This window comes from Manis pentadactyla, chromosome 17, assembly GCF_030020395.1.
Source record: "Manis pentadactyla isolate mManPen7 chromosome 17, mManPen7.hap1, whole genome shotgun sequence".
In the NCBI taxonomy this organism is placed as follows: Eukaryota; Metazoa; Chordata; class Mammalia; order Pholidota; family Manidae; genus Manis; species Manis pentadactyla.
In genome coordinates, this window is record NC_080035.1 from 56836896 (window position 1) to 56860330 (window position 23435).

At 42.1% G+C, this 23435-nt stretch overlaps 1 protein-coding gene across 7 annotated transcripts in view; it reads right to left on the reverse strand.

Annotated features, from left to right (window-relative positions):
• GGACT (gamma-glutamylamine cyclotransferase) overlaps positions 1-6835 on the reverse strand; it is a 76723-nt gene extending 69888 nt beyond the window's left edge. For 2 of the 7 annotated variants that reach the window (XR_008994520.1, XR_008994519.1), the window contains exons 1-3: positions 6728-6814; positions 4349-4483; positions 2642-2814 (exon numbers count right to left, since the gene is read on the reverse strand). The gene's annotated coding sequence lies outside the window, so the exon portion shown is untranslated. Of the gene's footprint in view, positions 1-2641; positions 2815-4348; positions 4484-6727 lie in introns of all 7 variants that reach the window. The other 5 variants (XM_057494485.1, XM_057494483.1, XM_036893610.2 and 2 more) reach the window with 5 other exon arrangements.
• Positions 6836-23435: the final 16600 nt, after the last annotated feature.

The following is a 23435-nucleotide window of genomic DNA, read 5'->3' on the forward strand; positions in this document are numbered from 1 at the left end:
GAATGGGTTTTTTTTTTGCTCTTGTCTTGAATAAACCAATGCACAGACTTGTAGACAACTGGGGACATTTGAATACAGTATTAGCTGATATTAAGGATTTTGTTCATTGTTAAGTAAGAGCATAGTTCTGTAAAGACCAATCTTTTAAACAAAATTCATACTAAAATATTTAGGGGTGAAATGACATGATTTCTGGCGTTTGCTTCAAAATTCTCCAGAAGCAAGCAAACATTCAAACTCAAAAAACAAAAGGAGAAGGCCAGTGAACAAGCATGGCCCAGCCAGGCCGGTGCACGGACTGCTGGTACTGTACATGAGGGCTTATTATATTTCCAGTATGGCTGGAAATGCTCATAGTAAAATGCTGACAGAGAAAATAAACAGTGACAGTCTTCATAAACACTATCAAGAACACCACCTAACTGCTCTTTATTCATTTGTAAGATACATTATTCCCTTCATGGTTTTTATTAGGCTTTGATAATTTGCACCTAACTTTACAGCAAACCAAACCAAATATTTGGCAGTGTTTAAGGCTAATATGCAGAAACAGTGACACAAGCAAAAACAACAGAAAAAAACTCAAAATAGAAGAGCAGCAAAAACCTCATCACGGGGCAGAGGTAGGAGTGATCTATGGGCGTGGGAATGAATCAAAGGTTTCTGACAGCTGTTCAGTGGTGCTCTGAAGGATGGGGGGCATTTCACATATGGAGTCGGTATCTCCGTCACTCAGAAGCCTCTCCTACCAATGCTGAAGGAGAAGAGGCCCAGGAATCGGGAGAAGATGCACGGCCTCAGCGGGGAAGGGCAGCAGATCTAGCCCTGAGCATTGTCAGCCCCTGGGAGGGATGCATCTCACCACCCCTCGTCGGGAGAGCTGCCCTCGTTCTGCCGTGGCTTCTGCGTTACAGAAGAAGTTATTAAATAAAGGCCCCCAAAGATACCTGTGTCCTAGTCCCTGGAACCTATGAACATTTTACTTTGCATGGCACAAGGGACTTTCCAGGTATAATTAAAGTTAAGAGCCTAAAATGCAGAAATTATCCTGGATTATCCAAATGGGCCCAATCTAAGCACACAATCCTGAGAAGTAGAGCTCTCCCAACTCAGGGCAGAGGGAGCTGGGATCACGGTGGGAGGGCCAAGGGGGTGCACTGCTGCTAGCTTTCAGGGTGGAGAGGGCCAGTGAGCCAAGGAAAGCGGGAGGCCTCTGAAGCTGGGAAAGACGAGAAAACAGACTCTCTTTGGGCGTCCGGGAGATCACAGCCCCACTGATGCCTTGATTCAGCCCAGCAAGACCTGTGTGGGACTTCCCACCTAAAGAAATGTAAGACAATAAACTGAGGTGCTTTAAGCTATGAAGTTGGTAGCGATTTGTTGTGGGGGCCCCAGGAAACATTCTCCTGGCCCCAGGCCTTTGCCTGTCCTGCTCTGCTGCCCCCGCGCACTCACAGTTCAACGAAGGGAGTTTTCATTCAATTCCAAGACATGACTGTCCGTATCTCTCATCTCCACTCAAGTCTTTTCCTCTGAAAAGTCCTCCCAACTCCACACAACCAGCCTAGACAAGCTCAGGACCCCCATCCATCCATCCACTGAGCACAGACACCTTCCTACCTTAGTCCCTGCTTGAGTGCAGTAACTCTTTCATTTGGGGTGTATGTTTATTCAGCATTTTACTAAACGCTAAGTGCCGCACAAAGGAGTTTTAGTGGGTTTTCTCTTCCCATCCTTTCAACAACCCCCCCAGGTAGGCATGATTATTATGCCTTATTTTTTAAATTAAAAAGTTCAAAATCACCCAGCTAGTAAGTAGCAGAGCCACGATTTGAAGTCAGGCAGTGTGACACGGGAGCTGGTCCCTCAACCATGACAGTGATACCGTCATCTACGTGAGAAATGAAGTCCCAGCACCTCATGTGTTTACTAGCACAATACCCCCAATGTTCAGTACAGAGCAGCCTATTAATAGTTGCTGTATATGAATGAATGGGAAAAAGGTGGCTTTCTACCCCCTGCTATTCTTTCTTTTTTTTAATTACGGGAAATCAAATATATACAGAAGTAGATAGAATGAGCCCTGAATACCCAACTTCCACACTTTAGCAACATAGGGCCAATCTTGACACCAACATTTAATCAACTCAGTATTATATTACCTGGTAGGAAGAGCCCCCTTCAACACTGTTCTTGCTCAGAATTACATGCAAGGTCACTTACCTGTTTTAACAGAGACTCTTAAAAAAATAATCTTGAAATGGGCAGATCTTTCAAAGTACAACACAAAACAAGGAAACTGAAAAAGGAGATGATGTTTTTTGCCTATATAAAATTAAAATTTTCTGCAGAGCATAAGTACTGTAAACATACTTTTAAAAATGGGGAAAACAGATTGTACCATATATGACAAAGCAACAATATCCTCGATGTATAAAGAATTCTTATAAATCAGTAAGAAGACCAACAGCATGTTGTCTGGAAAAACAGGTACAGGCATGAACAGAGAGTTTCCCTACTATCCTTACATGACAAAAAGACAAGGACGACCAACTGACTCTATTCGTCACATACTTCCTCTGGTGCTCTGGACTTCAGAAGCAACCAAACACTCTAGAACAGAGGAAAAAACATTTCTTACCTGGAAGCTTTTCTCTTCAAAACTGTGTGTCCCTGGCATCCAGCACCATAGTAAGCCCGAGAGTCTGAGAAGCTCCTGACCTCAGAATCCCTCCCAATGGGACTCGAGGAGAAGTACTCCCACCTCACAGCATGACCCGAGGCCCATGGACCAAGGCCCAGCTCTCAGTCCTGCTGGAGAGTGAGATAAAGAGGAAGGTGAGTGAAGAAGGCTGAGTGAGTGTTTGAGATAAGGGACTTAAAAACGAAAACCCAGCACCCATACTCTGCTGGATGCCAACTTAGCCCAGGAAGGGAAGAAATTTCCAGTTGGGGGAAAATGCAGCCCACCTACCCGAGGGGCTATGGGATACCTTAAGGAGAGGCAAGTTCCCACTAATGCAGCAGAGGGGCTCAAGGTTCTTGACCTTGAGAAATAGCCGCTATACCCTCCCCTCCAAGTAAGGAAAATAAGATGAGAAAGAAAAAGAAAGTACTCTCAGTCACCTACTTTAGGAATACTAAGCTTCCTGGGTGAGGGTTTCCAAGTCTTTTAAAGTCATAAATTTATACTTAAATTTATAATTAAAAATTTTCAAACCACCTCTGAAGTATACTTGCTGAAAGAAACTGAACCTAATTAAGCCTTTAGATCTAACTTCCAGTTTACAGAAAATACAGGGGATAGAGGAGCAAGCTAAACCATACTACACAAAAAGCCAAATAAAGCCAGAATGTGATGTGTACAAGTCACATATCATTTAGAGCTGCCTTTGCAGGACAATGCAGTTGAGTAGTAGCAACTGAGACCACCTGGCCTGCAAAGCCTAGGAAAGTTAGCATCTGACCCTTTTCAGGAAGTTTCCTCCTTGTCTGGATTCCACTTCATACAAAATGACAGTAAAAGTGGGTGCATTTTTGAGTCAATCAAGGAGATCTGACTGTTGCACTGGGTTGTAGAAAACATGGAATTAGTGTCAATTTGATTAAGGGGTGACAATGATATTATGGTTATACAAGAAAATGCCCTTTTTTGGAGGTGCATACTGCACTATTTGGGAGTAAAATGGTATGTCTAGAATTTAAACTGCTTCAACAACAAAACAAATGATGAAGCAGGTATGGCCAAAAAAGAAACTGTTTTACCAAGTGCTAAGTCTCTTGGGTGGGTATATGAAATTTATTATATTATTCCCTCTGGTTTTAGGTTTGCTATAGTAAAAATATTTTTTTAAAAACCCACAACCTTGATCAAGAAGTAGAGCTTATGGCCAGCCAGCCTTCTCCTGCCCCAGCCCTCCTTACACAGAGTCCAGAGCCGGCACCTTTTCTTCATTGAAAGGGAAGTGTTAGTTATGCTGCTTTAGAAAGGTTCTGGAGAAGGGAGATGTATTATTGCTAGTTATTTTCTTTATTGAAATGCAGTTTAGTCACTAATAATACCTGGAAAAAACTGGAAATAAAATTTAAATGCTTTTCAAACCATCCAGACTAGTTGCATTTTAAGCTTATCTTTGCTCATGATGTCCGCCACCAGGAATGCCCCCATTCAACACCTCTGTTTATAAAAAATCTACTCTCCACTCAGGTCCAGCACAAAGGTGAGCCTCCGCAAGCCCTCAGGTGAGAATTCACCTCTCTGTGCTCCAATAGCACACTGGGTATTTCTTGTATCTTTCTTCACATTTTAGCAATTTACCATGTTTATTACCTATAATGCCACACAAACCTTGAGCCTCCTTGTAACCCGTCTTTTCTGTAAAACCACTGGCGGGTATAATGACACCTCCACAGAGTGAGCGCTGTCCAGCCGGCTCTCAGCTCCAAGGGCAGGCCCAACCTAAACAAGTCCTGAGCAGTTTCACTGACAAGAGACAGACGTTCAATTAAAGAATGAATTCCTGCTAAACAAGATGTTCTCTTAATAAAACTCTTAATAGCTGAGGTTTGCCCCTGGATAGACAATGTTCTAGAGAAGACTGCTAAGAGCACCTGATTTTGTCCTCTTATGGTCGCCTTTCCTTGGGACGCGTCCTTCTGCACACTGCTGCACTCACCTCCATGCCCGCCAGCAGGGGTGCCCTACCTACCCTCACAAAGGCCCTGGCTGACCGGATACAAAGACTTTCACTGGCTCCGTGTGGAAGAGCTGACACAGGTTGGAACTTTCAGGTGATCTTATTAGATTAAAAAAGAAGAGGAAATGACAGATAATTTAAAAACTTAAACAGTACCGCTTTTAGCCCTATTCTGTTCTACTTCCCGCTGCCCTGGCTCCCTAAGGCCAGCGTGAAAACCACCTTCTCCAGGTCGTGTTAACAGTGGCAGGGTCACCTTGAGACAGGGACCATAGACGTAGTCAGAGTAGTGAAAGTCTCCGGAGGGGGCAAGGCAAGATATTTGCAGTCAGAGCAATGTAACTACATGCAAAGAAACCCCCCTACTAAAACGCTATGTTAAACATTAAGCTCTAGAATCATTCTTCAGTGAAATCAGTTAATGTTCCCCAGACAAAGAAGAGTAGCACATGTTTTATTACGCTAATCATTTGTAACCATGTGTAAGATTCACTTTAGCATGTTACAACGCCCAGGCCTATGTGCTGTCTTTCCTCCTTCAGATCTGACGAGGTGATTTTGCAAACTGAGCAACTAACTTAGCATGCAGACCCAGCTGTAGACGGCATGGTAAAAGGCAGGAAGAATTCCATCTTAAAGATAAGATTGCATTTTAATACCCAGGAAATTCAAGAGGCAAGATTCTTTAGCAAGTAGACAATACCTCAGCCCACCTTGGGGGCTGGGCAGGCAGCCTTTTGATGTGCTCCAGGACCAAGGTGCTGGGTGTCCCAGAGAGAAATCAAGGCAGGAAATTCCTTACAGTTAAGTTAATTTTTAATATTCATGGACCACTTAAGTCCCCACCCCTAAGTTTTTTCATGTTCTCCAAAAATCCTCAACTGCCTATAAAGCCCCCTAGACAAGGCACCACTACGGACTCTCTTGTCCCCTCCTGGCGTGAGCTGGGAGCTCTGTCCTTTCACTTTATCCCTAAATAAAAGTCTGTACCTTGCTCTCCTAAACTGTTTATAAAGCTCATTCTTCAGTTCCACAAACAAAAACTCCACCAATCAGATATTGATTTTACTTTGCAAACTTAGCTTTTGATATACAAATGCTGTGTACCGGGGTAGTCTGCTTATTCAGGAACTTCTGCCTTCTCCTGGAAGTCGTTTCAGGAAAACAAGGCATTTTGGGAAAACAGGGGCAAACCGCAGGAGCTCTTCATATTAGCATTTCAATAAATTGAATGAGACCAGGGAGAACCTTCTTCAATTATAGGAAAAAGTACATAAGGACGTGTGTGCGCCCTACACTTTATACAGGTCAATCCAACTGACTTAGAGATACCCCTGAGTTTTTAATACACGACTTCTTCCTGGGACATTTAGCAAAATGAATAACCTACTTCTAAAGTCTCAAGCATTTCCTATCAGTGCCATATTAATAAAGTAGACTTGGAGTCAAGGAGATGTGTTTAAAAAACCGTGGCCCTATTTAGGGTCTCGAGCGCCACTGCACTGCTGTCTTCCAATAGCGTGAAGGAGCAAACCACACTTTGTCATCTGGGCGGTACGAGAAACTCCCAACATGCCGATGGGGCACTAACGGCTCCGACGGAACGTGAGCTCAGGAAGTGCCAAATGCCAGAAGTTTTTAGACTTCTTTTGCAGCTCTTGGTCTCCCCACAAACAAGAATCTCTATAATTAAAAACAGAATTTCTGAAAAGTGCTCTTCAGTCTCGTTCAACTGAAAATGAACTGAGAGCCACCGCTTTTCGCTGCAGACCAGCGGGCTGGGCCCGAAAGCGGGGCCTAACCCCGGCCCTCCCCGATCCGGCGGTGGCTGCCGCTCCACGCCGCGCGGAGCCCGCGTTCCGGCCGGGCGCCCCCGTCCGCGGCCGGCCCCCTCCGCCCTCCGCCCTCCGCCCGGGTCCCGCATTCGTCCCGGACGCAACGCGCCGCGCGGTGACGACGCCCCGGGTCCTCGGCGCTCAGCGCGGAGCGGGCAGAACGGGACCCCCGCGGGCCCGCGTCCAGAGCCTCACCTGCTGCCGACGCGGCGCCGTCGGGAGAGCGACCGGGCAGCCCCCGGAAATCGCCGGCGGACGCGGGCACTGCTGCCCCGGGAGGCCGCCCCCGGCGGCGCCCCCTGGAGGCGGGACGCGGTACCTGCCGACCCGGGCCGCGCGCACACCTGGGTCGCCGGCCGCAGGCACGTGCGCGCTGACACCTGCCCCTGGCGCTCCCAACCAGGCTCGACTCTGCTGGACCCAGACACACCGGGGGACACACCACATCACACACACACACACACACGCGCACGCACGCAGAAATGAGGTCACACCTGGGATTGCGTTCTGTAGGACAGATGGGCACATTGCCAAAGTGTCACATCTATTGAAATATATTAAATGACACAAGTAAAACCATTTAAATAAATCATCTTTGGCCCTAAATAATCTACAACCTAAATCCAGCCCCACTTATTTTTGTATGGCCCGTGAGCTAAAAAATGAGTTTCACATTTTTAAATGCTTGAAAAAAATCAAAAGAAAAAATACTTCATGAGACATGAAATACAGGAGATCCCAATTTCAGTGTCTATAAATAAAGTTTTACTAAAAACACAGTCACACTCATTTGTGTATTGTCTATAGTTGCCACTGAGACTGCATGGCCCACAAAGCCTAAAATATTTACCATCTGCCCTTTACAGAAAACTTTTGTCTGCGATGCCCTATCATGTCGCTCCAGCCCCTGTTAGGGTGCCTACCTTGTCATTTTCTAATAGTCGAATTATACGAATGTATTCCTACTGGACTGAGTTTCATTTGTATCCTTTGTATGAGTTCCCAGCACTTCCCACCATGGTACAGAGAGTAGGAATTCAGTAATATTTATTTAACTGAAGTTTACTTTGTAATTATTTCCTTATGTAAATCAATATGGACTTAACAAAAAGTCTTCACAGTTAAACAAAGCATCCATTAATGAGGCTAACTTCAAAAATGTGCCTGCAAAAAATTGAAAAAATATATGTTCTGCAAATAATTAGATTCCTTGCTTCCATTTCTAAACCTGGCTCTAAAAAAGAATGTTGTTAAACTTAAAAGCAGCAGGGTTGTTTTTTCTTTCTTTTCATTCTGTCAAGTTATTTTACTCTGTACAACAGGTCTCACTGCTAATTTCCATAGCACAGAAATTAACCAACAGTGAAAACCAACCTCATGAAGCTAAGTTCATTTCCTTTGAATTCAATCCTGGTATTTTTGGAATTGATATATTAAAGCTCATGCACATTGCTGTCAGATATTTAAAAATAAAGCATAGACCTTTTCTTCACAAGAGATATGCAATTATCTTTTCTAAAAAGTCTATGAAATTTAGAGGGCAAGTACCTCAACATAAGAAAGGCAATATATGACAAACCCACAGCCAACATTATAATAAAAAAAAAAAAGTCTGTGGATTTTTCCAAGCAATTAAAGTTGCTGTGGTTTATGCTATTCTTGCCCATCTTCTGTAATTGTAGGAATAACAAACAAAGACCAGAGTAAAACACTGTATGAGATTATTTCATTAGTTTTGGTGAATAAATCCCTAAATATGCATGGGAGAATAATTGTAAGAACTCCCAGAAAAAGTTTTCTGACCAAATATGCCATCCACATCCACCACGATAGAAGCTAATGACCTTGTAAAGAGCCCCTGTCGGACAGACCGATTTCTAACCCTGTAACATTGGTGCCAGTGTGCTCCTGACCCCAGAATCAACTTAGTTCTGCTCTCCAGTGACTTTTTAAAGGAAATGATGCTTACCTGATGCCTAGAAATGTAGACACTATGAAATGAAATGTAGCTTGATTCCCTTGAGCTGTCACTGTGGCGAAGTGAACACATTCTGGGTGCCCTTATATGCCTGGCACAATGTAACTCTTTTAAACTTTTATCTTTGAATAGTACGAGGCAGATATTCCCATTCCCATTCTACATATGAAATTGTTCCAAGACCCTAAAGAACTCACTTGAAGGCACAGTCAATAGAAAAGAGTGCCAAGGTTTGAACTCATATCCAGCTGAATCTAAAACCCTGTACTCTTTAACATAAGGGCTAAACAGGGCAGCTGGGTAGTACACACTGAAATGGACATGGTCTGGACTAATTGTTTCTTTTAGGTTAGAACCTTTCTGTTAGAAGTGCTAGTTCCAGTGAATAACCCTGTACATGCAGCACTCCTTGGACAGCTTTTATGTACAAGACCACATTTGATCACATAGTAAAGGCCAGGGAGAGAATTTCCTGCACTTCACAGATGAGGTAGAGATTAGGTGGCTTGACCAATGTCATACAATTAGCATGTGATCTGTCTTAGCCCAAAGACCTCCAATACAAAACCAACAATGGACAGAGTCAAATTTATTAGCCCACTGCAGTGGGGGAGTCTGCACATCAGAGGAACCCTGAGATGCCTACCAAACAAAGATGAAATGCAGGGGCTTGGGGGTGAGTGGTTGGAGGTTAGGTGAGCTAATGTTTTCAGGCTGAAAGCAAACCAGGATGTGTGCAAAGGATCAACACCAGGTCTGGACTACAGAATGGACCCAGGGTCCTATGTCCATGGACACTACAAAGTTTCAATAAATGTGGAAGGGTGTGTCCAGAAGCCCTTAAAGTGAAGCTCTGCTCATGGTCTGGAAACCGAGGCTGCTTGTTTGTGTGGAAGTGACTTGGATCCTCCAGGGAGAGAGGGATGTTTCATCCTTACCGATGACTTCACGCAGCAACATTTCTGATAGTCAGTGTTCTTCCAGAACAAGGCTGCTCAATGAGTGCCTTCCCTGAGGGTTTCAGCCCTAGGCAAGTTCACTATGGATCCAATGACAATGGAACATTCTTGGGATAAAAGGGTTTACACCTGGCTTTATTTTCACGGTGGTAGGTTGAGCACTAGAATCATGTCTGCATCCAGCAGTCTGTAGCTCCATAATCCACCTCCGTCTCCTCCTTGGTGCAGAGCACTGGGCAGAGCTCTTTATATAGTGACTCAGTCTGTAATAGCTTATTGCCTATGGGTGTGGAAGCAGTAACCTAGCAGCAGGCCAGTCACATCATCAAGTAGATGAGGGTGAGGTGAGGATCCTGGCCTTAGGAACTTCCATTTTCCCCACAATGAGTAAGAAAGCAGTCACCCACTGAAGGGGAAATATTTGACACACTATAACTTCAGTGTGTCCATAGGAGAAAGGTGTTCCTTTCACAGGTGTTCTGATCTGGGCTCTCTCAACCTGATGAAGGGCAGAACAGAGTAATTTTACTTTTTCAGTCTGAGTTGCTTTTTACCTTATTAGGCCATATCAGGATGAGAAACCTTCAAAATATTTTATTTCCACTGGGGTTTTGGAATTTCAAAATTCTTAATTTCACAACAGATTTTTCATGATGGTTTGTATTGCCTTCCAAGGCAACTCATATAACTTTTTACAGTGAATTTTTGTAAAAGATATAGTTTTTAAAACTGTGGGTAAGCATTTAAGGATATTTAAAAACCACTGGTACAACCCTCTCATTTCATGGAGGAGGAATTAACAACAAAAACAGTCACCACGACCACCACCATTATTTTTATTTGAAGCACTTAGATGTGCATTAATCAAGTGACTCATTCCAGGTTCCTGGTAACTAATGGCAGGTTGGAAGTGTTTGTAGTTGACTGAATTGTTGAAGCTTAAAAAAGAACAACTTATGCCTGTGAAGTTAGCTTGAGGATAAATCTCACACCCCTAGTCTCTGTTTTTTTCCACCTTATTACCTTGTTTGCTGATGTCTGCAGATTCCTAGACCATCATCTGTATACTTTATCAGAGAGTTCTGGAAATGAGCAGTTTTGATATTCCTCAAGACAAATCTCAAGACTAGCCATCAAAATGAATGCTCTCCAGATGAGGCTGTTGAGATGAAAGTGCTTTTCAAAGATGGATGAAAGTGCAATTTAAATCTACCAGAGAAAAAGCTTCTGAAATACTTATCACAAGTGGGAAGTGGAAAGCTTTCTTAGGCCCTTGAAAAATGCCATATATTTAAGAATAAAATGATCAGAAATGCAGGATGCTCAAGTCAGTTTTGCCAAACAGTGTAACAGATTTAAAGTATCCATTGGACTAATGAGACTTACATCACAGGTCATAAAAATATCAATCTGAATCATCTCCATAGATGCTGAAAAAGCATTCGACAAAGTTCAACAGCCATTCATGATAAAAACTCTCAACAAAATGGGTATATAGGGCAAGTACCTCAACATAATAAAGGCCATGTAGGACAAACCCACAGCCAACATTATACTTAACAGCATTCTTCAACAAACTGGAACAAATAGTTCTAAAATTCATATGGAACCACAAAAGACCCCAAATAGCCAAAGCAATTCTGAGAAGGAAGAATAAAGTGGGGAGGATTACACTCCCCGACTTCAAGTTCTACTAAAAGGCCACAGTGTTCAAGACAATTTGGTACTGGCACAAGAACACACCCATAGACCATTGGAACAGATTAGAGAACCCAGATATAAACTCAACCATATATGGTCAGTTAATATACGATAAAGGAGCCATGGATATAGAATGGGGAAATGACAGCTTCTTCAACAACTGGTGCTGGCAAAACTGGACAGCTACATGCAAGAGAATGAAACTGGATTATTGTCTAACCCCATAAACAAAAGTAAACTCAAAATGAATCAAAGACCTGAATGTAAATCATGAAACCATAAAACTCTTAGAAGACAACATAGGCAAAAATCTCTTGAATATAAATATGAGCAAGTTTTTCCTGAATTCATCTCCTTGGGCAAGGGAAACAAAATAAAAAGTGAACACATGGGACTACATCATGCTAAAAAGCTTCTGTACAGCAAAGGACACCATCAGCAGAACAAAAAGACATCCTACAGTATGGGAGATAAGGGGTTAACATCCAAAATATATAGAGAATTCACACATCTCAACACCCAAAAAGCAAATAACCCTATTAAAAAATGTGCAGAGGATATGAACAGACAGTTCTCCAAAGAAGAAATCCAGATGGCCAACAGACACATGAAAAGATGCTTCACATCGCTAATCATCAGGGAAATGCAAATTAAACCACAATGAGATATCACCTCACACCAGTTAGGATGGCCAACATAGAAAATACTAGGAACAACAAATCCTGGTGAGGATGCGGAGATAGGGGAACCCTCCTACATTGCTGGTGTGGGAATGTATACTAGTTCAACCATTGTGGAAAGCAATATGGAGGTTCCTCAAAAAACTCAAAATAGAAATATCACTTGACCCAGAAATTCCACTCCTAGAAATTTACCCTAAGAATGCAGCAGCCCAGTTTCAAAAAGACATATGCACCCCTATGTTTATTGCAGCCTATTTACAATAGCCAAGCAATGGAAGCAAGAAATGGAAATATCCATCAGTAGATAAATGGATAAAGAAGATGTGGTACATATACATAATGGAATATTATTCAGCCATAAGAAGAAAACAAATCCTACCATTTGCAACAACATGGATGGAGCTAGAGGGTATCATGCTCAGTGAAATAAGCCAGGCGGAGAAAGACAAGTACCAAATGATTTCACTCATCTATGGAGTATAAGAATAAAGCAAAAACTGAAGGAACAAAACAGCAGCAGAATCACAGAACCCAAGAAGGGACTAACGGTTACCAAAGGGAAAGGGACTGGGCAGGAGGGGTGGGAAGGGAGGGAGGAGGGGAATAAGGGGCATTACGATCAGCATGTATAAGATGGGGGGGTGCATGGGGAAGGCAGTATAGCACAGAGAAGACAAGCTGTCTCATCCAAGCTGTCTGCACCCAAATGCCAGCTATTTCCAGACAGCCAAGAGTCACACAGCATCTAGAATTTAGTGACGATTTGGGTGTGGTTCAGAAGAGTCTACGTCACACACCCATGGTTCAGCCAGCGGTCTGAAGAATGCTGCCCCCCAAGTTCTTCTCACTTCGCCTTGCTCTGGATCTGCTGGCCACCCAGCTTCTCTCTCACCTGTTGGGCAAAGCAGTTTAGCAACCACCTTGGTACCTGAATTTCCCTTCTGGTGTCTCCTTTCCACCGATGCACCTTATCACAGCGTTACTACAAACATCCATGGCCCTCTTGAATAAAGATGTTTCTGTGATGTCACACATGTAGTCCCTTTATTTGAAAGAAAAATTATCTCAAATGATACAGAGCTTTACAGAGTAGATGAAAAGTCTCTCCTCTCCTCACTTCTTTTTTTTTTTTTTGTAGATAATTATTTTTTATTGAAGGGTAGTTGACACACAGTATTACATTACATTAGTTTCAGGTGTACAACATAGTGATTCAACATTTATATACATGACAATCCTAGGTACCAGCTATCACCATACCAAGCTGTTACAATATCTTGACTATATTCATTACATCCCAGTTACTTATTATTTTACCATTGGAAGTGTGTACTTTTTTTTTTTTTTTTTGTGAGGGCATCTCTCATGTTTACTGATCAAATGGTTGTTAACAACAATAAAATTCTGCATAGGGGAGTCAATGCTCAATGCACAATCGTAAATCCACCCCAAGCCTAATTTTCATCAGTCTCCAATCTTCTGAGGCATAACAAACAAGTTCTTACATGGAGAACAAATTCTTACATAGTGAATAAGTTACATGGTGAACAGTACAAGGGCAGTCATCACAGAAACCTTCGGTTTTGCTCATGCATTATGAACTATAAACAGGCAGTTCAAATATGAATACTCATTTGATTTTTATACTTGATTTATATGTGGATACCACATTTCTCTCTTTATTATTATTATTTTTAATAAAATGCTGAAGTCGTAGGTAGATACGAGATAAAGGTAGAAAACAGAGTTTAGTGTTGTAAGAGAGCACATGTAGATGATCAGGTGTGTGCCTGTAGACTATGTGTTAATCCAAGCTAGACAAGGGCAATAAAACATCCACGTATGCAGAAGATTTCTCTCAGAACAGGGGGGGTGAGGTTCTAAGCCTCACCTCTGTTGATCCCCAATTTCTCACCTGATGACCCCCCTGCGACTGTACCTGTCTTAGGTTGTTCCTCCCTTGAGGAATCTTACCCGTCTCTGGCTAACCAGTCATCTTCCGGGGCCATACAGGGAAATGTAAAGTTGGTAAGTGAGAGAGAAGCCTTATTGTTTGAAATGGTTAGCTTTTTATTTCTTTGCATATTTATGCCCTGTAGCTTCTATGCCCAGCATTTGTCTTGAGGTATCTTTACCACTTGGAAGAATTATGATACTCGGTAAATTTGATATGAGGCACGAATTCTATTTAAGGGTTCTAATTAGGAAGGAAGAAGAAAAGCTATAGAAGTAGCAGGCGGAAGAAAACATGGGAAGATTGATTATTTCTTTGACATATCTTCTTGTAGAGTAACTTCAGCATGTATAGGTTTTAAGCTACTACTTAAATTGCGCACACACATTAACATAATAGGAGTATAGTTACATAGCCAAAGCATACCTGTAATTACCAGCCATCTCCAGTGAAACCAGGAAAACCAGTTAGGCACCTTAGGCATTTGTGAAAACTTATCTATGATATGGTGGATATTGACCAACTGAACTTGAACAGTCTGAGAGAAATCAGACAAATTAAAACAACCCATTCCTGGGGAATGTTCACATCCCTTATGTTCTTTTAACAGTAAATAGTCTGTAGTTGTAAGATTTTGGAGCGCTACAATTTGCACTTCTCCTAATTCTTGATTGAGTTCGAACAGTATAGATCCAGTCAAATTTGTTGTTTTACTGTATGCACAGGCCAGCTTAGATATCTCCTTCCTCATTCCCATGGCAAGTCCAGGAACTGGTGGGATGAGTGCATCTACAGCTGTAGCAGTGCGTGGATCTTTGTTGGGGTTTTTTGATGATCATCTCTGGCATGAGTCTTCCAGAGGGTGCTGATGTTGGAAGTTCTTTTTCATATCGTATCTTAGTTCATTTTTGGGGTAGCCCAATTAGGCTTTGATCCTCTGTATAAACACAAACAGACGCTTTGCCTACACTTTTATATGCCCTTTATACTCTTGTGTAGAACTCATTGGAGGTTACCACACAGGAACTGCCCCCCCCTTTTTTTTTTGGTATCACTAATCTACACTTACATGATGAATATTATGTTTACTAGGCTCTCCCCTATACCAGGTCCCCCCTATAAACCCCTTTACAGTCACTGTCCATCAGCATAGCAAAATGTAGAATCCCTACTTGCCTTCTCTGTGTTGTACAGCCCTCCCCTTTCTCCTACCCCCCCATGCATGCTAATCTTAATACCCCCGTTCTCCTCCCCCCCCTTATCCCTCCTTACCCACCCATCCTCCCCAGTCCCTTTCCCTTTGGTACCTGTTAGTCCATTCTTGAGTTCTGTGATTCTGCTGCTGTTTTGTTCCTTCAGTTTTTCCTTTGTTCTTATATTCCACAGATAAGTGAAATCATTTGGTATTTCTCTTTCTCCGCTTGGCTTGTTTCACTGAGCATAATACCCTCCAGCTCCATCCATGTTGCTGCAAATGGTTGGATTTGCCCTTTTCTTATGGCTGAGTAGTATTCCATTGTGTATATGTACCACATCTTCTTTATCCATTCATCTATCAATGGACATTTAGGTTGCTTCCAATTCTTGGCTATTGTAAATAGTGCTGTGACAAACATAGGGGTGCACTGATCTTTCTCATACTTGATTGCTACATTCTTAGGGTAAATTCCTAGGAGTGCAATTCCTGGGTCAAATGGTAGGTCTGTTTTGAGCATTTTGATGTACCTGCATACTGCTTTGCACAATGGTTGAACCAACTTACATTCCCACCAGCAGTGTAGGAGGGTTCCCCTTTCTCCACAGCCTCGCCAACATTTGTTGTTGTTTGTCTTTTGGATGGCAGCCATCCTAACTAGTGTGAGGTGATACCTCATTGTGGTTTTAATTTGCATTTCTCTGATAATTAGCGATGTGGAGCATCTTTTCATGTGTCTGTTGGCCATCTGTATTTCTTTTTTGGAGAACTGTCTGTTCATTTCCTCTGCCCATTTTTTAATTGGGTTATTTGTTTTTTGTTTGTTGAGGTGTGTAAGCTCTTTATATATTCTGGACGTCAAGCCTTTATTGGATGTGTAATTTTCAAATATATTCTCCCATACTGTAGGGTTCCTTTTTGTTCTATTGATGGTGTCTTTTGCTGTACAGAAGCTTTTCAGCTTAATATAGTCCCACTTGTTCATTTTGCTGTTGTTTTCCTTGCCCGGGGAGATATGTTCAAGAAGAGGTCACTCATGTTTATGTCTAAGAGGTTTTTGCCTATGTTTTCTTCCAAGAGTTTAATGGTTTCATGACTTACATTCAGGTCTTTGATGCATTTTGAGTTTACTTTTGTATATGGGGTTAGACAATGGTCCAGTTTCATTCTCCTACATGTAGCTGTCCAGTTTTGCCAGCACAATCTGTTGAAGAGACTATCATTTTGCCATTGTATGTCCATGGCTCCTTTATCAAATATTAATTGACTGTATATGTCTGGGTTAATGTCTGGATTCTCTAGTCTGTTCCATTGGTCTGTGGCTCTGCTCTTGTGCCAGTACCAAATTGTCTTGATTACTATGGCTTTATAGTAGAGCTTGAAGTTGGGAGTGAGATCCCCCCTACTTTATTCTTCTTTCTCAGGATTGCTTTGGCTATTCGGGGTCTTTTGTGTTTCCATATGAATTTTTGAATTATTTGTTCCAGTTCATTGAAGAATGTTGCTGGTAGTTTCATAGGGACTGCATCAAATCTGTATATTGCTTTGGGCAGGATGGCCATTTTGACGATATTAATTCTTCCTAGCCACGAGCATGGGATGAGTTTCCATCTGTTAGTGTCCCCTTTAATTTCTCTTAAGAGTGACTTGTAGTTTTCAGAGTATAAGTCTTTCACTTCTTTGGTTAGGTTTATTCCTAGGTATTTTATTTTTTTTGATGCAATTGTGAATGGAGTTGTTTTCCTGATTTCTCTTTCTGTTGGTTCATTGTTAGTGTATAGGAAAGCCACAGATTTCTGTGTGTTGATTTTGTAACTGCAAATCAGTTACAACTGTGTTGATCCTGCAACTTTGCTGTATTCCGATATCAGTTCTAGTAGTTTTGGGGTGGAGTCTTTAGGGTTTTTTATGTACAGTATCATGTCATCTGCAAATAGTGACAGTTTAACTTCTTCTTTACCAATCTGGATTCCTTTCATTTCTTTGTTTTGTCTGATCGCCATGGCTAGGACCTCCAGTACTATGTTAAATAACAGTGGAGAGAGTGGGCATCCCTGTCTAGTTCCCGATCTCAGAGGAAATGCTTTCAGCTTCTCGCTGTTCAATATAATGTTGGCTGTGGGTTTATCATAGATGGCCTTTATTATGTTGAGGTACTTGCCCTCTATTCCCATTTTGCTGAGAGTTTTTATCATGAATGGATGTTGAACTTTGTCAAATGCTTTTTCAGCATCTATGGAGATGATCATGTGGTTTTTGTCTTTCTTTTTGTTGATGTGGTGGATGATGTTGATGGACTTTCGAATGTTGTACCATCCTTGCATCCCTTGGGTGAATCCCACTTGGTCATGGTGTATGATACTTTTGATGTATTTTTGAGTTTGGTTTGCTAATATTTTGTTGAGTATTTTTGCATCTACGTTCATCAGGGATATTGGTCTGTAGTTTTCTTTTTTGGTGGGGTCTTTGCCTGGTTTTGGTATTAGGGTGATGTTAGCTTCATAGAATGAGTTTGGGAGTATCCCCTCCTCCTCTATTTTTTGGAAAACTTTAAGGAGAATGGGTATTATGTCTTCCATGTATGTCTGATAAAATTCCGAGGTAAATCCATCTGGCCCGGGGGTTTTGTTCTTTGGTAGTTTTTTGATTACCGCTTCAATTTCGTTGCTGGTAATTGGTCTGTTTAGATTTTCTGTTTCTTTCTGGGTCAATCGTGGAAAGTTGTATTTTTCTAGGAAGTTGTCCATTTCTCCTAGGTTTCCCAGCTTGTTAGCATACAGGTTTTCATAGTATTCTCTAATAATTCTTTGTATTTCTGTGGGGTCCACCGTGATTTTTCCTTTCTCGTTTCTGATACTGTTGATTTGTGTTGACTCTCTTTTCTTCTTAATAAGTCTGGCTAGAGGCTTATCTATTTTGTTTATTTTCTCGAAGAACCAGCTCTTGGTTTCATTGATTTTTGCTATTGTTTTATTCTTCTCAATTTTATTTATTTCTTCTCTGATCTTTATTATGTCCCTCCTTCTGCTGACCTTAGGCCTCATCTGTTCTTCTTTTTCCAATTTCGATAATTGTGACATTAGACCATTCATTTGGGATTGTTCTTCCTTTTTTAAATATGCTTGGATTGCTATATACTTTCCTCTTAAGACTGCTTTTGCTGCGTCCCACAGAAGTTGGGGCTTAGTGTTGTTGTTGTCATTTGTTTCCATATATTGCTGGATCTCCATTTTGATTTGGTCATTGATCCATTGATTATTTAGGAGCGTATTGTTAAGCTTCCATGTGTTTGTGAGCCTCTTTGCTTTCTTTGTACAGTTTATTTCTAGTTTTATGCCTTTGTGGTCTGAAAAGTTGGTTGGTAGGATTTCAATCTTTTGGAATTTTCTGAGTCTCTTTTTATGGCCTAGTATGTGGTCTATTCTGGAGAATGTTCCATGTGCACTCAAGAAGAATGTGTATCATGTTGCTTTTGGATGTAGAGTTCTATAGATGTCTATTAGGTCCATCTGTTCTAGCATGTTGTTCAGTGCCTCTGTGTCCTTACTTATTTTCTGTCTGGTGGATCTGTCCTTTGGAGTGAGTGGTGTGTTAAAGTGTCCCAAAATGAATGCATTGTATTCTATTTCCCCCTTTAGTTCTGTTAGTATTTGTTTCACATATGCTGGTGCTCCTGTGTTGGGTGCATATATATATTTAGAATGGTTATATCCTCTTGTTGGACTGAGCCCTTTATCATTATGTAGTGTCCTTCTTTATCTCTTGTTACTTTCTTTGTTTTGAAGTCTATTTTGTCTGATATTAGTACTGCAACCCCTGCTTTCTTCTCGCTGTTGTTTGCCTGAAATATGTTTTTCCATCCCTTGACTCTTAGTCTGTACATGTCTTTGGGTTTGAAGTGAGTTTCTTGTAAGCAGCATATAGATGGGTCTTGCTTTTTTATCCATTCTATTACTCTGTGTCTTTTGATTGGTGCATTCAGCCCATTAACATTTAGTGTGACTATTGAAAGATATGTACTTATTGCCATTGCAGGCTTTAAATTCGTAGTTACCAAAGGTTCAAGGTCAGCCTCTTTAGTATCTTACTGCCTAACTTAGCTCGCTCATTGAGCTGTTATATACACTGTCTGGAGATTCTTTTCTTCTCTCCCTTCTTATTCCTCCTCCTCGATTCTTCATATGTTGGGTGTTTTGTGCTGTGCTCTTTCTAGGAGTGCTCCCATCTAGAGCAGTCCCTGTAAGATATTATGTAGAGATGGTTTGTGGGAAGCAAATTCCCTCAGCTTTTGTTTGTCTGGGAATTGTTTAATCCCACCGTCATATTTGAATGATAGTCATGCTGGATACAGTATTCTTGGTTTAAGGCCCTTCTGTTTCATTGTATTAAATATATCATGCCATTCTCTTCTGGCCTGTAGGGTTTTTGTCGAGAAGTCTGACGTTAGCCTGATGGGTTTTCCTTTATAGGTGACCTTTTTCTCTATAGCTGCCTTTAAAACTCTTTCTTTGTCCTTGATCTTTGCCATTTTAATTATTATGTTTCTTGGTGTTGTCCTCCTTGGATCCTTTCTGTTGGGGGTTCTGTGTATTTCCACGGTCTGTTCGATTATTTCCTCCCCTAGTTTGGGGAAGTTTTCAGCAATTATTTCTTCTAAGATACTTTCCATCTCTTTTCCTCTCTCTTCTTCTTCTGGAACCCCTACAATACAGATATTGTTCCTTTTGGATTGGTCACACAGTTCTCTTAACATTGTTTCATTCCTGGAGATCCTTTTATCTCTCTCTCTGTCAGCTTCTATGCGTTCCTGTTCTCTGGCTTCAATTCCATCAATGGCCTCTTGCATCCTATCCATTCTGCTTATAAACCCTTCCAGAGTTTGTTTCATTTCTGCAATCTCCTTTCTGGCATCTGTGATCTCCCTCCGGACTTCATCCCATTTCTCTTGCGTATTTCTCTGCATCTCTGTCAGCATGTTTATGATTCTTATTTTGAATTCTTTGTCAGGAAGACTGGTTAGGTCTGTCTCCTTCTCTGGTGTTGTCTCTGTGATCTTTGTCTGCCTGTAGCTTTGCCTTTTCATGGTGATAGGAATAGTCTGCAGAACTGGGACGAGTGACGGCTGGAAGGACTTCCTTTCTTGTTGGTGTGTGGCCCTCCTCTCCTGGGAGAACAGCGGCCTCTAGTGGCTTGTGCTGCGCAGCTGCGCGCAGACAGGGCTTCTGCTTCCTGCCCGGCTGCTATGGAGTTAATCTCCGCTGTTGCTGTGGGCGTGGCCTGGCTCGGGCAGCTGCTCCAAAGTGGTGGAGTCGCGTTGGAGCAGGAGCTGCTGGGAGGCTATTTATCTCCGTAAGGGGCCTCCCTGCTCCCTGCAGCCCAGGGGTTAGGGTGCCCAGAGATCCCCGGACTCCCTACCTCTGGATTAAGTGTCCCGCCCTGCCCCTTTAAGACTTCCAAAAAGCACCCGCCAGAACAAAACAACGACCACACACAGAAAAAATTTAAATTTTTTTTAATTAAAAAAAAAAGGTGGCCGCTCGTTTTTCTTTATTCTCCAGCGCCAGCATCAGGCATCTGCTCACTGGTCTTGCTGCCCTGTTTCCCTAGTATTGGGGTCCCTATCCCTTTAAGACTTCCAAAAAGCGCTCGCCAAAACAAAACAGAAAAAAAAAATGGCTGCTCGCTCTTATTATGTCTTCCGGCGCCAGGCCTCCGGTACCCGCTCACTGTTCTTGCTGCCCTGTTTCCCTAGTATCCAGGGCCCCGCCCACGCACTGTGTCTGCGCTCTGGCCCGGATGGCTGGGGCTGGGTGCTCGGCAGTCCTGGGCTCCGTCTCCCTCCCGCTCTGCCTGCTCTTCTCCCGCCGGGAGCTGGGGGGAGGGGCGCTCGGCTCCCGCGGGGCCGGGGCTTGTATCTCACCCCCTTTGCGAGGCGCTGGGTTCTCTCAGGTGTGGATGTGGTCTGGATATTGTCCTGTGTCCTCTGGTCTTTATTCTAGGAAGGGTTGTCTTTGTTATATTTTCATAGATATATGTTGTTTTGGGAGGAGATTTCCGCTGCTCTACTCACGCCGCCATCTTCCGCCCCTCTCCCTCCTCACTTCCTTTTTTAAAATTATAATAAATATAATCAATGTAATAACTAAAATTTACTGAGCATTGACTGTGGACAGGTAACATGTATGAACTCATTTAAGACTAAGGTCAATCCTGTGAAGTAGGTACTTTTGTTATTCCCATTTCATAGATGTGGAAACTGGAGCAAAGAAATGTTCAAATACTTGTCCTTGGAGCAGCTACAAGCAGTAAGAGTTGGAGCCTCCTGTGTTTTTTTTTATTATAGAAGTATCAATATAAATCTTATTTTCAATAGTTACCTGCATTATTAAATCCTCACCCCCACTAGTGCACTTACTATCTGTCAACACAGGAAGATGTTACAGAATCACTGGCTATATTCTCCATGCTGTGCTACCATCCCTGTGACCAACTCATACTATGATTGAGAATTTTTGTGCCTTTTTATCCCCTTCACCCTCCCCCCCACCCAGCCCCAAACCCTTCCCCATGGTAACCACCAGTCACTTCTCAGTGTCTGAGTGTACTGCCATATTGTTCATTTTGTTTTGTTTCGTTTTTATAGAACACAAATAATGGAAATCACGTGGTATTTTGTCTTTCTCCACCTGACTTATTTCACTTAGCATGATACCCTTTGGGTCTATCCATGTTGCTGTAAATGGCAGGATTTCCTTCTATGCCTTAATAATACTTCATTGTGTGTATGTACCACATCTTCTTACCCATTCGTCTATTGATGGACACTTAGGTTGCTTCCATATCTTGGCTATTGTAAATAATGTGGCAACAAACATAGGGGTGCATATATCTTTTCCAATCAGGGATTTTGTTTTCTTTGGGTAAATTCCTAGAAGTGGAATTACTGGGTTGAACAGTGTTTCTACTTTTAGTTTTTTGAGGAACCTCCATACTGCTTTCTACAGTGGCTACACCAACTGACATTCCCACCAACAGGGTAGGAGGTTCCCTTTTCTCCACATCCTGGCTAACACTTGTAATTTCTTGTCTTTTGCATGGTGGCCGTTCTGACTGGTGTGAGGGGAGATTTCATTGTGTTTTTCACTTGCATTTCCCTGAAGATTAGTGACATGGAGCACCTCTTCATGTATCTGTTGGCCATCTGTATTTCTTTGGAAAAATATCTATTGAGGTCTCCCCACTTCTTATTTTTCAGATACTTCCAATGTTAAGATAAACACTAAGTCCTATTATTTAAAGAAGTGGTTGAGATAGGAAAGAAGAGCCTTAATTTTTGATAGCATTCTCTTGGCTTCTGTCTCCACCACTGTCTTTCTTTGTCTCCTTCATTTCAACCTACTTGTCCCACGCGAACTTTGCTCCTCTTCCTTTGAGCTAGAGACCAGCTTCTGATTTGTATTTTGTAGGGAGCATTACCTTGAAAGAGGCCAAAGCCTAAATTAGTATTTTGGTAAAATTTAGAAGTGGAAGAAATCACTTAAGACATGACTCTGTGGGATTCTTTTATTTGGTATCATTAATCTACAATTACATGAGCAACATTATGGTTACTAGACTCCCCCCATTATCAAGTCTCCACCACATACCCCACTACAGTCACTGTCCATGAACTATAGAATCACTACTTGTCTTCTCTGTGTTGTACAGTCGACTCTGTGTGATTTTAAAGAGGCAGTAATATTCCATGATATCAGGTATTTATTAATGAGTATTTCAAGTAATAGTAAATGTCCCACTTTACTAGAAATCAGGGCTACTCAACTCTTGAGACCCTTGTATTTGGGTCAGTAAGGTGAGTGCATCCATTTCCTCTCAGCGGTGGGCAATGCAGCTGACCCTCCAGGGGAACGCATGCTTGAGTGTAAGTGTCCATGTCTTCGGGTGCCTCGTGAAGCTTTTCCCATGAGGTCAAAGGGGAAGGCAGAGGCAACTAAACTACTATGTTCCTACAGAGTCGATAGAAAATTCGACTTATACCTGTTTCACTGCCTCCAGGAAAAACAGACTCACCAACTGACAGCGAATTTTCCACACAGAAGGAGAGAAGCGCCCTGACAGCCTGTGACACTTGGAGAGCTGCAAATGTGGAAGACATGAAGTCCCACAGAAAGGGCGCTGGTAACCACACTTACTCCCTGATGTCTACACCAGCCTGTCCAGTCTGGCTTCACATTAAGGCTGACATCACCCCGACTGGAGCTCCACAGGGCAGCAATCCCATCTGTCTTCGTTTCCCATGGTATCCCCAGCCGCTAGTACACTGTGTACACGAACCTTTGTTTATATATTATCAATGAATTAAAAAAAAGTCATTCGGCATTTTTCAGGTTTTTATTTACACTTAGGGAACAAAGAAGGTAAATGTTGCTTAGA